General features: G+C 48.6%; 1 protein-coding gene across 1 annotated transcript in view; it reads left to right on the top strand.

Moving 5' to 3' along the window:
* The window catches only part of ELOA (elongin A), a 121970-nt gene that overhangs the window by 88009 nt on the left and 21089 nt on the right, over nucleotides 1-12872 (top strand). The gene's annotated exons all lie outside the window — the stretch shown is intronic.

Here is a 12872-nt window from a genome sequence, read left to right on the forward strand (position 1 = left end):
CTCTTCCATGAGAGGGCTGATGTGAATCTGTTGATGGTAACAGATGAGGATCAGGAAGCTGAGAGTGAACCTCTCCCTGATCTCCTCTCCTCAAACCCTAAAGATGGTTCAGTAGATGGAGTGATCTATTCAGACACCCTCTCTGGCCAACAGCAATCCTGACTGCAGGAAGGTCCTGCAACAGTTTACTGAGCTCTTTTCCCTAACCCCTGGTCAGACACCTGTGTACCCATGATGTGGACACAGGAGACAGCATGCCTGTCAAAAACAAAATATTCAGACAGTCTGACCAAGTTAAGGAAAGCATCAAGGTGGAAGTCCACAAGATGCTGGAATTGGGAGTAATTGAGCACTCTGACAGCCCCTGGGCTAGCCCAGTGGTCTTAGTCCCCAAACCTCACACCAAAGATGGAAAGAGAGAGATGAGGTTTTGTGTGGACTACAGAGGACTTAACTCTGTCACCAAGACAGATGCCCATCCCATTCCTAGGGCTGATGAACTAATTGATAAATTAGGTGCTGCCAAATTCTCAAGTACCTTTGACTTAACAGCAGGGTACTGGCAAATCAAAATGGCACCTGGAGCAAAAGAAAAGACTGCATTCTCCACACTTGATGGGCATTATCAGTTTACTGTTATGCCCTTTGGAAGGTGGCAGGGGCATTCTTTAAACCAAAGGTTGGTGAATCAAGTCCTTGCTGGTTTGGAGTCCTTTAGTGCAGCTTATCTTGATGATATTGCTGTCTTTAGCTCCAGCTGGCAGGATCACCTGGTCCACCTGAAGAAGGTTTTGAAGGCTCTGCAATCAGCTGGCCTCTCTATCAAGGCATCTAAATGCCAGATAGGGCAGGGAACTGTGGTTTACTTGGGACACCTTGTAGGTGGAGGCCAAGTCCAGCCACTCCAGCCTAAGATCCAGACTATTCTGGACTGGGCAGCTCCAAAAACCCAGACTCCAGTCAGGGCATTCCTTGGCTTGACTGGGTATTACAGGAGGTTTGTGAAGGGATATGGATCCATAGTGACAGCCCTCACAGAACTCGCCTCCAAGAAAATGCCCAAGAAGGTAAACTTGACTGTAGAATGCCAACAGGCCTTTGACACCCTGAAACAAGCAATGTGCACAGCACCATTTCTAAAAGCTCCAGATTACTCCAAGCAGTTCATTGTGCAGACAGATGCCTCTGAACATGGGATAGGGGCAGTTTTGTCCCAAACAAATGATGATGGCCTTGACCAGCCTGTTGCTTTCATTAGCAGGAGGTTACTCCCCAGGGAGCAGCGTTGGAGTGCCATTGAGAGGGAGGCCTTTGCTGTGGTTTGGTCCCTGAAGAAGCTGAGACCATACCTCTTTGGTACTCACTTTGTAGTTCAAACTGACCACAGACCTCTCAGATGGCTGATGCAAATGAAAGGTGAAAATCCCAAACTGTTGAGGTGGTCCATCTCCCTACAGGGAATGGACTTTATAGTGGAACACAGACCTGGGACTGCCAATGCAGATGGCCTTTCCAGGTTCTTCCACTTAGAAAATGAAGACTCTCTTGGGAAAGGTTAGTCTCATCCTCTTTCGTTTGGGGGGGGGGGGGGTTGTGTAAGGAAATGCCTCCTTGGCATGGTTACCCCCTGACATTTTGCCTTTGCTGATGCTATGTTTTGAATTGAAAGTGTGCTGAGGCCTGCTAACCAGGCCCCAGCCCCAGTGTTCTTTCCCTAACCTGTACTTTTTGTTTTCACAATTGGCACACCCTGGCATCCAGGTAAGTCCCTTGTAACTGGTACCCCTGGTACCAAGGGCCCTGATGCCAGGGAAGGTCTCTAAGGGCTGCAGCATATCTTATGCCACCCTGGGGACCCCTCACTCAGCACAGACACACTGCTTGCCAGCTTGAGTGTGCTGGTGAGGACAAAACGAGTAAGTCGACATGGCACTCCCCTCAGGGTGCCATGCCAACCTCACACTGCCTATGCAATATAGATAAGTCACCCCTCTAGCAGGCCTTACAGCCCTAAGGCAGGGTGCACTATACCATAGGTGAGGGCACCAGTGCATGAGCACTGTGCCCCTACAGTGTCTAAGCAAAACCTTAGACATTGTAAGTGCAGGGTAGCCATAAGAGTATATGGTCTGGGAGTCTGTCAAACACGGACTCCACAGCACCATAATGGCTACACTGAAAACTGGGAAGTTTGGAATCAAACTTCTCAGCACAATAAATGCACACTGATGCCAGTGTACATTTTATTGTAAAATACACCCCAGAGGGCACCTTAGAGGTGCCCCCTGAAACTTTAACCAACTACCTGTGTAGGCTGACTGGTTCTAGCAGCCTGCCACACTCGAGACATGTTGCTGGCCACATGGGGAGAGTGCCTTTGTCACTCTGTGGCTAGTATCAAAGCCTGCACTGGGTGGGGATGCTATCACCTCCCACAGGCAGGAGCTGTAACACCTGGCGGTGAGCCTCAAAGGCTCACCCCCTTTGTTCCAGCACCACAGGGCACTTCAGCTAGTGGAGTTGCCCGCCCCCTCCGGCCACAGCCCCACTTTTGGCGGCAAGGCCGGAGGAAATAATGAGAATAACAAGGAGGAGTCACTGGCCAGTCCGGACAGCCCCTAAGGTGTCCTGAGCTGAGGTGACTCTAACTTTTAGAAATCCTCCATCTTGCAGATGGAGGATTCCCCCAATAGGGATAGGAATGTGACCCCCTTCCCCTTGGGAGGAGGCACAAAGAGGGTGTACCCACCATCAGGGCTAGTAGCCATTGGCTACTAACCCCCCAGACCTAAACACGCCCTTAAATTGAGTATTTAAGGGCTCCCCTGAACCTAGGAACTCAGATTCCTGCAACCTAAAGAAGAAGAAGAGGACTGCTGAGCTGAAAAACCCTGCAGAGAAGACGGAGACATCAACTGCTTTGGCCCCAGCCCTACCGGCCTGTCTCCCCCCCCTTCGGAAGAAAACTGCTCCAGCAACGCTTTCCCCAGGACCAGCGACCTCTGAATCCTCAGAGGACTGCCCTGCTCTAAAAGGACCAAGAAACTCCCGAGAACAGCGGCCCTGTTCAACAAAGACTGCAACTTTGTTTCCAGAGGAGCAACTTTAAAGACCCCTGCAATTCCCGCCAGAAGCGTGAGACTTGCAACACTGCACCCGGCGACCCCGACTCGACTGGTGAAGAAACAACGCTACAGGGAGGACCCCCAGGCGACTCCAAGACTGCGAGTAACCAAAGTTGTCCCCCCTGAGCCCCCACAGCGACGCCTGCAGAGGGAATCCCGAGGCTCCCCCTGACCGCGACTGTCTGATTCCCAGATCCCGACGCCTGGAAAAGACCCTGCACCCGCAGCCCCCAGGACCTGAAGGATCGGAACTCCAGTGCAGGAGTGACCCCCAGGAGGCACTCTCCCTTGCCCAGGTGGTGGCTACCCCGAGGAGCCCCCCCCCCCCCCTTGCCTGCCTGCACCGCTGAAGAGACCCCTTGGTCTCCCATTGATTCCTATTACAAACCCGACGCTTGTTTGCACACTGCACCCGGCCGCCCCCGCGCTGCTGAGGGTGTACTTTCTGTGTGGACTTGTGTGTCCCTCCCCCCCCCCCCCCCCCCCCCCCCCCCGGTGCCCTACAAAACCCCCCTGGTCTGAACTCCGAAGACGCAGACTGGAACCGGGGCACCCCCTTCTCCTTGAAGCCTATGCATTTTGGGCACCACTTTGAACTGTGCACCTGACCGGCCCTGAGCTGCTGGTGTGGTGACTTTAGGGTTGCTCTGAACCCCCAACGGTGGGCTACCTTGGACCCCAATTTGAACCCCGTAGGTGGTTTACTTACCTGCAAAAACTAACATTAACTTACCTCCCCCAGGAACTGTGAAAATTGCACTGTCCACTTTTTTAAAATAGCTATATGTGTTTTATGTAAAAAGTATATATGCTATTGTGATTATTCAATGTTCCTAAAGTACTTACCCGCAATACCTTTCAAATGAGATATTACATGTAGAATTTGAACCTGTGGTTCTTAAAATAAACTAAGAAAATATATTTTTCTATAACAAAAACCTATTGGCCTGGAATTGTCTCTGAGTGTGTGTTCCTCATTTATTGCCTGTGTGTATGTACAACAAATGCTTAACACTACTCCTTTGATAAGCCTACTGCTCGACCACACTACCACAAAATAGAGAATTAGTATTATCTCTTTTTGCCACTATCTCACCTCTAAGGGGAACCCTTGGACTCTGTGCATACTATTCCTTACTTTGAAATAGTACATACAGAGCCAACTTCCTACAGTTCTCGTCTTTTCTTACTGTTTCGATTGTATTGTTTCAATCGTGCTTCTCCATTCCTGCGCTAATTTTGTCAGTTAAGGTGTCAGCCGACAGCCCTTCAGGGCTCTACCACCTGTCTCTGGTCTACATTCTGTGTGTCTCCGCATTTGTGCAACCTCTGACATTCCCGAGCTTCCCGAGGTTGACTGCAACACTTGCAGGTCGTCCAAGTTGACAAAGTCTCTTCAGGACCAGAGGGTTCGACGACTTGAAGTGGCCCAGAAAAAAACATCAGACGACACCCCGGATCTCTTAAGGGAAGAGAATGCCCAGGAGGAGCCAACTGCAGCGGAGGGAGGGGCCTTCTCCATTGAAGACCGCTCCCACTCTGATGTGGAGCTCAATATCAAAATGCAGGACTTGCCATCAGCCTGATGCCGGAGTACTGTGATCCCTGCCCCACCACCCAAGCCCTCCAAAAAAGCCCCCCCCCACTACAGCTCTTAGAGGTTGCCGGACCACCACTGCCTCCTGGCCATGGTCAGTATAGAAAAACTGCTTTGGCCGCCTTGCCTTCGGGCTCGGCATTAAAGATTGCCACAAAGGCTAAAGCCTCAACCTCTGGCTCATCGGACTGAGAACTTGTTTTGCCATCGATCCAAGCCTCATCACTGAGCCGGCAGCCTCCTTCTTTAACCTCTGCACCAACGAAGCTCCACAAGTCAAAGCCTTCAGTGCCAAAAGCCTCTGAGCCGAAAGTCTCCGGCCTGTCTTCGACCTCTCCTTTTTCTTTTGAGCTGATCCTCGTGAAAATGGACACAAGACAGAGAAAACTCTACATTCAAGAAGGGATCAGTTCTATTATTGCAACTCCTTCCTCTCCTACACTATGCTTGAAGAGGCCTTGGAAACGTTAATACCTCCCAGGAAAAAGACAAAGGATGAATCCACCAGCCCAGCTTATCATACTACTCCTCCTCCTCCTCCTCCTCCATCCCCTCCTTACACTTCACCACCTCAATCCCCTACATATGACCCACTAGATGACTCTTCAAGGGTCTCCACAATCTTACACTGAGGGATTAGGGGGTCCCTTAGGTGACACTGACCCATGGGATGCTTATGACATGGATCCCATCCCTACTAACCATCCATCCGGACCTCTATCCAGCTCATCCCTCCCCTCCAGAAGATACCACCTCATAATGTTGAGTTCCATAAGGAACACTTAGAGCAGGAATTTTTATTTGACACACTTTCTTCCTCTCGCAGGGACACCCCAATTCCTTCCAATGCTTTCTGGCATGATGGCCCATGCTAATGATATCTTTAAGGAGCCAGTCTGTGCTAGGGTTATCACCCCCCTGGGTGGATAAGAAATACAAAGCAGCTCCTTCAGATCCATTCTTTATTAGGAGTCAACTTCCACCTGACTCTGTTGTTGCTACCACTGCCCGCAAACAGTCAGATAGTCAAGCCACTGGGGACTCACCTCTTCCTGAGAAGGAGAGCAAGCAAATTGATGCTGATGGGAAGAGGATGGTGGCACAGGCTGCAAACCATTGGCACATTCCCAATTCACAGGCCCTCATGGCCCGCTATGATAGAGCACATTGGAATGAGATGGAGGAACTGTTGCAATACCTCCCAGAGGAACACTGTAAAAGTGTGCAACAACTTGTCACTGAAGGACAAATTATTACCAACAACACTATAAGGTACGCCCTTGACGCAGCAGATACAGCAGCAAGGGGTATTGACTCCAGCATCCTGATAAGAAGGCACAGATGACTACGGTGTTCTGGTTTCAAACGAGGTCCAGCAGGCAGCTTTAAATGTGCCTTTTGATAAGGAGCACCTGTTTGAACCACAGGTAGATACAGCATTAGAAACATTGCAAGGCAATTGGAGCATTACAAATTGCCGCTCAGAGAGGCCCCTTTCGTCATCCAGGCTATAGAGGAACATACAAGTCCTACTCCACTGACCCCTCTACATCCCGCCAAAACAACCCCAGTCATCCTGCAGCATGGCTTAGTTCAGAGGCTCCTATAGAGGTGCAAATAAACACAGTAGGGGAAAGCGTGCCACTGCACGCAGAGCAACACCCACTGCCAAGCAGTGACTACCTACGCTCTCTCCTCGACCACACAAAACCTGTCCGGGGCAGACTTTAATTTTTCCCCCCAGTCTGGAACACCATCACTACAGACCGATGGGTTCTAGCCATTATCCAACATGGCTATTGTTTGGAGCTCATTACCACACCGTCCAACATTCCCCCCTCACACTCACAGGCTGTCACAGGAACATCTCATGCTTCTCTAACAAGGAGCCATTCTTCTCAAAGGGACAATAGAGCCTGTTCCTCATTTACAGCAAGACTCGGGAGTATATTCCCTATACTTCCTGATCCCCAAAAAGGACGGGTCTCTAAGACCCATCTTAAATCTCAGACCTCTCAACAAATACATCCTATCAGAACTCTTCAATATGGTTACTCTAGAGGATGTTATTCCCCTTCTGCAACAAGGCACTTTTATTTCAACAGTAGACCTAAAGGAAATCAACTTTCACATACTTGTACACCCACATCAACCAGATACCCAAGATTAGTCATAGCAGGCAAACACTACCAATTCAAGGTACTTCCATTAGGGGTCACTACTGCGCCTCAAGTGTTCACAAAGTGCCTGGCAGTGGTTGTGGCACATCTGCGAAGACTAAACATCAATGTATAACCCTACCTAGACGATTGGCTTATCAAGGCAAGCTCTCCTTATCAGTTCATACAGCACACTCCGTTGACAATGGAGCTTCTTCACAGCCAAGGCTTCGCTGTCAGCATTGCCAAGTCTCACCTACAGCCATTAGAGGTTCAACATTCCTAAACACTCAGTTGGGACTAGCCTACTCCAATCCCATTCAAATTCAGATCTTCCACACCACTCTGCTCCAGTTCCAGTCAAATCAAACACTCCCAGTAAGGACAGTTATGCTCTCGCTAGGAATAATGACCTCTTGCACTGCCCATGCAAAACTACACAGGCATCCTCTCCAACATTGTCTGGATCGCCATTTGTCTCAGTCACATGGTCACTTGGAAGATCTAGTGTTGATAGACTGCAGCACTCACCTGTTCCCTACAATTGTGGAACACCAACTATCTGCTAAAGGGACAGCCTTTTCATCACCTCACTCTCACCACGGACACATTACAGATGGGTTTGGATGCCCATTTACCAGACTTGACAATTCACGGTCTTTGGGATGCCAGATATCAGCCATTCCACCAACTCTCTGGAGCTTCAGGCAATCTACCCAGCACTGAAAGCTTTCCTTCCTCACCTGTCTCACAAGGTTGTCCTAGTCTGGACAGACACTGACAGCCATGTATTATCTACAAAAAACAGGGGGCAGGACACACAAGATCTTCACAACTATCACACCTGTCTCAGTCCATGTGGGCACTTCACCCCAGCGTTCACCTGTGGGCAGAATTCCTCTTGGGGACAGCCAACGACTTTGCAGGCCTGGATGCATCAACAAATCCACGAATGGGAACCCCACCCTCATGTCCTCCGGTCATACTTCCAGAAGTCTGTGTTCCCCACACTTAGAGCTTTTTGCCACTGCAAAAAATGCAAAATGCCCAAACTTCGCCTCCAGGTACCCACACTCTTTCCAAGGGCATTATTGATGAGTTGATCAGGGATATTTGCCTACGCTTTTCCACTTCCAGGCCTGGTAAAATCGTAAAAATGTCACTAGACTTGCAGGTCGAGTAACTTGAATACTCTACTTGACCTAACTCTAATGTACTTAACCTGTAAATGTGTCTCAGATTGTGTGATCCTAAGCAAATTTCTGTTGCACAAAAACACTTTTGTTTGATTAAATAGTCTAAACGTTTTCTACGTGTATAATAAGCCCACAAATTGGGTACACATGATCCACAACTTGTCACTTAGTTTACTAATAGCATTTCATCAGGGCAGAATTGTTTCTCTGTTTTTTTTAAAAATCACTTAAAAAAAAAATTACTAAAGCATGATGTGGTAGGACACTGCCATTTACAGACAGTACATTTCCAATATATGTTCAAGAAACATCCCACTAACTTGCAGCTTTACTGATGAAACTATATAGTGTATTAACTATAATCTGGGAAAATTGGGTTTCAGAAAATATATGTTCGATGGCATCTGTCGCTGTAGATACACATGTTCTGCATAGCTCGCCATCTGGTGTTGGGTCGGAGTGTTACAAGTTGTTTTTCTTAGAAGAAGTCTTTCGAGTCACGGGACCGAGTGACTCCTCCTTCTGTCTCCATTGCGCATGGGCGTCGACTCCATCTTCGATTGTTTTCTTTCCGCCATTGGGTTCGGACGTGTTCCTGTCGCTCCGAGTTTCGGAACGGAAAGTTAGTAAATATCGGAAGATTTTCGTCGGTATTGTTGCGTTCGGGATCGGCGTAGTTAGATTCAACACCGCATCGAAGATCGACGCGCTCCGGTGCCCTTCGGGGTAGTTTTCGATCCCCCGTCGGGGCCTGGTCGGCCCGACCGCGTGTCGAACAACGCCGATGGAACGGACCCCGTTCCGTTTTTGTCCCAAATGCCACAACAAATACCCGTATACAGACCAACATTTGGTCTGTAACCTGTGCCTGTCACCTGAGCACAGTGAGGAGACTTGCGAGGCCTGTCGCGCGTTCCGGTCCCGAAAGACACTCCGTGACCGTCGAGCCAGGAGACTTCAGATGGCGTCCACGCCGACAGCGCACCGAGAGTTCGAGGAACAAGAGGAAGAAGAAACCTTTTCGATCCACGAATCGGACTCCGAGGAATTCGACGATCAAAGAACCGTGAGTAAGACGTCGAAAACAACACATAAGAAAAGTGACAAGGCCCAGGGGACGCCACTGCCACCAGGCCATGGCTCCACCCATAAATTCGGTGACCGACCATCGGCACCGAAAAAGGCCCAAACAGTGCCGAGATCGTCCGACTCCGGTCGAGACACCGGCACGCAGCCTTCTCGGGATCGAGAAAGTGCTGGAGAAAAGCAACGACACCGAGATAGCGGTGTCGAAACGGCTCGACGCCGAGACAGCGGCACCGACGAAGATCGACGCCGAGAGGTTTCGACTCCAAAAAAGAAAAAAGCCACCTCGGAGCCGAAAAGAGATACAGGCAGGGTTTCGGTGCCGAAACAACCCGTAACTGACCCAGGTCCAGGCTCTTATACAGAGGAGCAATCACTGTCCTCTCAGATGCGAAAGCATAGGTTTGAGGAAGAGCTGCAATCCACCGAAGTGGACCATACGCAAAAACGTATTTTCATACAGCAGGGAACAGGAAAAATAAGCACCCTTCCCCCTATTAGGAGAAAAAGGAGACTGGAGTTTCAAACAGACCAGGCGCCACAAACAAAAATGGTGAAAAAGGTGACTCCGCCACCCTCTCCTCCGCCTGTAATTAACGTCTCACCAGCACAAACTCCGTCACATTCCCCGGCTCACACCACCATGAGCCAAGGTGACCAGGATCAAGACGCTTGGGACTTATATGACGCCCCAGTGTCGGACAACAGTCCGGAGGCATATCCAACAAAGCCCTCACCACCAGAAGACAGCACAGCATACTCTCAAGTGGTGGCTAGAGCAGCACAATTCCACAACGTAAACCTCCACTCAGAACAAGTCGAGGATGACTTTTTATTCAACACCCTCTCCTCCACCCACAGCTCCTACCAAAGCCTGCCTATGCTGCCAGGTATGCTTCGGCACGCAAAGGAAATCTTCAAGGAGCCGGTCAAAAGTAGGGCAATAACGCCAAGGGTGGAAAAGAAATTTAAGGCACCTCCTACAGACCCTGTTTTCATCACCACACAGCTGCCACCAGATTCCGTCGTAGTAGGAGCAGCTCGGAAAAGAGCCAACTCCCACACATCTGGGGATGCACCACCCCCAGATAAAGAGAGCCGCAAGTTCGATGCAGCTGGGAAAAGAGTCGCAGTACAAGCTGCAAACCAGTGGCGCATCGCTAACTCTCAAGCACTACTTGCGCGCTATGACAGAGCCCATTGGGATGAGATGCAACACCTCATCGAGCATCTACCCAAGGAACTACAAAAGAGGGCAAAGCAGGTGGTTGAGGAAGGACAGAACATATCAAATAACCAGATACGATGCTCTATGGACGCAGCAGACACAGCTGCAAGAACATTTAATACATCTGTGACCATTAGAAGGCACGCATGGCTAAGAACGTCTGGGTTCAAACCAGAGATACAGCAGGCAGTGCTCAATATGCCATTCAACGAAAAACAACTGTTCGGACCAGAAGTGGACACGGCAATCGAAAAACTAAAAAAAGACACTGACACTGCTAAAGCCATGGGCGCACTCTACTCCCCGCAGAGCAGAGGAACCTACAGCACCTTCCGCAAGACACCCTTTAGAGGGGGTTTCGGGGTCAGGCCACACAAGCCAGCACCTCGCAGGCAACACCGTCCAGCTACCAGGGACAGTACAGGGGAGGCTTTCGGGGCCAATACAAAGGAGGGCAATTCCCTAGGAATAGAGGAAAATTTCAAAGCCCCAAAACCCCTACAACCAAGCAGTGACTCAGATGTCACTCACCCCCTCCACACAACACCAGTGGGGGGAAGAATAGGTCATTATTACAAAGCATGGGAGGAAATAACTACAGACACTTGGGTCTTAGCAATTATCCAACATGGTTATTGCATAGAATTCCTACAGTTCCCTCCAAACATACCACCAAAAGCACAGAATTTATCAAAACAACATTCCGAACTTCTGGAAATAGAAGTTCAAGCACTATTGCAAAAGAATGCAATTGAATTAGTACCAAACACACAAACAAACACAGGAGACTATTCACTGTACTTCTTAATACCAAAAAAGGACAAAACTCTGAGACCAATCCTAGACCTCAGAATACTAAACACCTACATCAAATCAGACCACTTTCACATGGTCACGCTACAAGAAGTGTTACCATTGCTAAAACTACAGGACTACATGACAACCTTAGACCTCAAAGACGCGTATTTCCATATACCAATACATCAATCGCACAGAAAATACCTACGGTTCGTATTCAAAGGAATACATTACCAATTCAAAGTATTGCCTTTTGGTTTAACAACCGCACCAAGAGTCTTTACAAAATGTCTAGCAGTAGTGGCTGCACACATCAGAAGGCAGCAAATACATGTATTCCCGTATCTAGACGACTGGCTAATCAAAACCAATTCACTAACAAAGTGCTTACACCACACAAATCAAATCATACAAACCCTCTACAAACTAGGTTTCACCGTCAACTTTGCAAAATCCAACATTTTGCCGTGCAAAGTACAACAATACCTGGGAGCCATAATAGACACAACAAAAGGAGTAGCCACTCCAAGTCCACAAAGAATTCAAAATTTCAACAAGATCATACAACGCATGTATCCAACACAAACAATACAAGCAAAGATGATATTACAACTCCTAGGCATGATGTCTTCATGCATAGCCATTGTCCCGAACGCAAGACTGCACATGAGGCCCTTACAACAGTGCCTAGCATCACAATGGTCACAAGCACAGGGTCACCTTCTAGATCTGGTGTTGATAGACCGCCAAACTTACCTCTCGCTTCTATGGTGAAACAGTATAAATTTAAACAAAGGGCGGCCTTTCCAAGACCCAGTGCCACAATACGTAATAACAGATGCTTCCATGACAGGGTGGGGAGCACACCTCGATCAACACAGCATACAAGGACATTGGAACGTACATCAAACAAAACTGCATATAAATCACCTAGAAATGCTAGCAGTTTTTCAAGCATTAAGGGCTTTCCAACCAATTCTAACTCACAAATACATTCTTGTCAAAACAGACAACATGACAACAATGTATTATCTAAACAAACAGGGGGGGACACACTCAACGCAGTTGAGCCTTCTAGCACAGAAGATATGGCGATGGGCAATTCATAACCACATTCGCCTAATAGCACAGTTTATTCCAGGGATCCAGAATCAACTTGCAGACAATCTCTCTCGAGATCACCAGCAGGTCCACGAATGGGAAATTCACCCCCAAATTCTAAACACTTACTTCAGACTCTGGGGAACACCTCAAATAGACTTGTTTGCAACAAGAGAGAACGCAAAATGCCAAAACTTCGCATCCAGATACCCACACAGGCAGTCCCAAGGCAATGCCCTATTGATGAACTGGTCAGGGATATTTGCCTACGCTTTTCCTCCTCTCCCTCTCCTTCCTTATCTGGTAAACAAATTGAGTCAAAACAAACTCGAACTCATATTAATAGCACCAACTTGGGCAAGGCAACCCTGGTACACAACACTGCTAGACCTATCAGTAGTACCCCACATCAAATTGCCCAACAGGCCGGATCTGTTAACACAACACAACCAACAGATCAGACATCCAGATCCAGCATCGCTGAATCTAGCAATCTGGCTCCTGAAATCCTAGAATTCGGACACTTACAACTTACCCAAGAATGTATGGAAGTCATAAAGCAAGCCAGAAGGCCGTCCACTA

The sequence above is a fragment of the Pleurodeles waltl genome, chromosome 3_1 (assembly GCF_031143425.1).
Source record: "Pleurodeles waltl isolate 20211129_DDA chromosome 3_1, aPleWal1.hap1.20221129, whole genome shotgun sequence".
Taxonomy (NCBI): Eukaryota; Metazoa; Chordata; class Amphibia; order Caudata; family Salamandridae; genus Pleurodeles; species Pleurodeles waltl.